This window comes from Gavialis gangeticus, unplaced genomic scaffold, assembly GCF_001723915.1.
Source record: "Gavialis gangeticus isolate Ggan-Ray unplaced genomic scaffold, GavGan_comp1, whole genome shotgun sequence".
NCBI lineage: Eukaryota > Metazoa > Chordata > Crocodylia > Gavialidae > Gavialis > Gavialis gangeticus.
In genome coordinates, this window is record NW_017728995.1 from 5,753,619 (window position 1) to 5,757,463 (window position 3,845).

A 3,845-nucleotide genomic window follows, 5' to 3' on the forward strand; every position below is an offset into this window, starting at 1 on the left:
GACCGTCTATAAACTCATTAGGGGGGACCAGAAGGGTTTGGGAGAGACCTTATTTCCCCTAGCGCCCCCTGGCATAGCAAGGAATAACGGCCACAAGTTGTTGGAGAGGAGGTTTAGATTAGACTTCCATAAGAACTACTTCACGGTCAGGGCAGCTATGATCTGGAACCAACTTCCAAGGGAAGTGGTGCTGGCTCCTATCCTAGGGGTCTTTAAGAAGAGGCTTGATGCCTACCCGGCTGGAGTCATTTGAGCCCAGTTTTTCTCCTGGCCAGGCAGGGGGTCGGACTTAAAAATGTTCTTTTTTGTGATGTTTTATTTCCAGGCCTTCCTTAAACTTCATCTTTTCTCAGAAGGTAAGATGTTCTAGGGCTTCCAGCAGGATACAGTTAGTAAAGTTAGCTGTGGTACTGTGTGCCACTGCAAACTGGTTGATACTAACTATGCACCAAACAGGGAAGTGGCATCCAGTCTCTGTGTCTCAGAGCATTAGGAGGTGCGCAGGTTGATTGACTGACCTTAAGAGAGTCAAAATTATGGGAGATGGCAGCTGGAGGACCACCAAAATAGTATACAGTACAGATACCCTCAAACTAACTTTATAAACAGTGAATTTATACAATTTTACACCAGAGTATGCAATCCATGCTATCTTGTTAGTTTATTATTTAGATTTATATCCCACCCTATCCAGAATGTCTTTTATTGCAAGCCACATTGAGCCTAACAGTCCACAAAATAAGAAACAGCAGTATACACTTTCCAGTCAGTGCCTTTAAAACTCCACCACATCCCATCCACTCCCACTTCCCTGTCTATCATTCAGGAGAGCAAACCCTCCAACCCCTTCTGTGTGAAAATAGCTCACATCAATGTATAGCGACTGCATTTGGTAGAAAATAAATCATGCTGAGATTTGGACCATTGTTTTGTAAGGAGAAAAATACAGCTCTTCATGCTGAGGCTCTTGTCTGTGTTTTCTAAATTATTCCTGCTACTTTAAGCTGAGCTCTTCCTCCTAGGCTCATGGCAAATTTGGATATTTTTTAATTATGTTGTTATGCTTGCCTACTTGCCAAGTCTTTCAGATATTCACAGGTCTAAACCAAGGAGTGCTTCCTTTGCTTAAGTAAAGGTAAGAAGAAAAAGCTTTGCTTATTAAGAGCTGTTTAATTTAGTATGGAAAGTAATGAATTGTTAATAAGGAACACTCATTAAATACCCATAAGCTGATTTATTTATAAGGTGATTAGTTCTTTTTTCCTTTCATTGCCTTAACAAATACAGCTTAGTTCAGCCTATTGTTGAATAACTAGAACTACAGTAGACTTAGATCATTTTCCTTACGTTAATAGTAGCTTTCCTCTAGGATGGCTTTCAGTACATAAAACCAATTTCATACCTTATTATACATCAAAGGTTTTATTAAATAGGTTTCTTTTTTATGGATTTTAGGGTTTTTTAAAAGCTTTTAAAACTAAACATGATTATACAAGTTGGATGGAGTTGCAGATGCTCTGGAGGGCAAGGCTAGGATCTAGAATGACCTGGATAGACTGGAAAAATGGTCCACAATCAAATAGGTGTGATTCACCAAGAACAAATGCAAAGTCCTGCACTTGGGATGGAATAACTATTTATTAATATAGACTGGAGAATGACTGGCTAGGCTGCAGTATTGGGAAGAAGGACCTGGACTATAAATTGAACAGTTGAGCTGACAGTGTATTCTTGCTAGGCTACAGGACAGTGAAGAAGAACCTGAATACTCTGGTTGAGAATCACTGCTCCAGTCAAAGACCACATGTATTCTTTTTCTGTCTTCAGTCCTTTCACAGGTTTTCAGAAATGATTATATAAAGTTCTCCCCAAAATACATAGTCACACATCTAAACAAGGACCCTAACTTAAAATGACCAGCTAGGAACCAACTGAAAGTCAAGATGCAAAATTGGATAATCAAATGTGGATTTAACTTTTAGCTACTGCACTGGGACTTTCAGAGCTGCCTAGGGGAGCCCACTGAAACTCAAGCTCTTTTGGAAATCCTGGTACCAATTTTTGTAATTTTCTGGCCTAACTTTCTGACTCAAGAAGTCTATGGACCGACAAGAGGCAAAATGCTTCTTGACCTGGTACTGGCAATGGGGAATGACTTAAACAGTGACCTATTGATCAAAGGGAAGCTTGGAGACAGCGACCATGAGCTGATCACCTTCACCATCCACCATAAAGCAGGCAAGTCAGACAGCAAATCAGAAGTCCTCAACTTCAGGAAAGCTGACTTTGACAAGTTCAGGAGGCTTGTTAGTGAGGCCCTAAGGGACCATGACCCAAAGGGAAGGGAAGTTCAGGAAGAGTGATTGCTCCTCAAGGGAGTGATCCTGAAATCACAAGCAATGTCTATCCCATCTCAGAGGAAAGGCAGCAAAAGGGCATAGCAACCCCCTTGGCTCTTCAGGGAACTAATGGACCTCCTGCGACTAAAAAGAAAGGCTTATAAATGATGGAAGGCTAGATCCACCCCAAAGGAGGAGTACTCTACATTGGTCTGTAGTACTTTGTAGGGAGCGAACCCGGAAAGCCAAGGCTGCAACTGAACTCCAGCTGGCTACACATATCAAGGACAATAAAAAGTCCTTTTTTAGATATGTGGGGAGCCAGAGGAAAAGCAAGCATAACATTGGACCCCTGCCAAACCATATGGGTCAAGTGACAACCAAAGCCCAGGAAAAAGCCAACTTGTTCGATGGGTATTTTGCGTCGGTTTTTCACCAGCCCCAAGGGACGGCCCTGCTCAATACGGTATGGGACGGCCAGGGTGGGGGAGAACTGTTACCTTTCATCAGTGTTGACCATGAACACCTTGAGAGGCTGGTTACCTGCAAGTCAGCTGGCCCAGACAGCTTACATCCCAGGATACTTAAGGAGCTGGCAAGCATCATAGCTGTGCCACTGGCACGGATCTTCAAGAACTCGTGGTGCTCAGGTGATGCACGCAAAGATTGGAAGAAGGCTAATGTGGTGCCTATTTTCCAGGAAGGGAGGAAAATAGATCCGAGGAACTACAGGCCCATCAGCCTAACTTCCATCCCCGGGAAGATCTTGGAGAAAATCATCAAAGAGACCATTCTTGACAAACTGGCTGAAGGCAACTTCTTGAGGGATAGCCAGCACAAGTTTGTTGTTGGTAGGTCTTACCTGACCAATCTCATCTCCTCCTACAACCAGGTGACATATCACTTGGACAAGGAAGAAGAAATTGATGTCATATATCTCTACTTTAAAAAAGCTTTTGAGGGAGGGAGGGGGGCCATGGAATGGTGCATGGGAGCTGCTGACCTGTGGTCCAAGGAGAGAGGAAGGCTTCCAATGTGGCCTGCTCTGAGGAATATTAGTGCTAGGGGGCACAGGGACCTGGTTGCTTGAGACCTGCTTCCAGGACCAGCATTGAATAAGTCAGTGGCTACCCCTGGCCACTGGTGGTAACTAGTGGTATGCAAGATGAGCCATATTGAATTCAGATTCAGCCAGAATCGAGGACAGTGATTCAATTTGTTGATTCAGATCACTGTCCCTGATTCGATTTGGCTGAATCTGAAGATTCAGTGCTGATTCAGAGAACCAGCAATTTGGCCATAGACACAGCTTTAAATGTTTTTTTTTCTATGTACCTTGAGTTACCAGGCATGGCTTGTGAACACTGCAATGCTGGGGCAAATGGAGCATCCCACAGGAGTACGGGGAGGGGTGGGGGCGAGTCTCTGCAAGCTCAGTGGTGAACCCAGAAGTAGACTGGCCATCAGCTGCGGGGGAACCCTGGGTGCCCCCCCAGACCCAGGAGG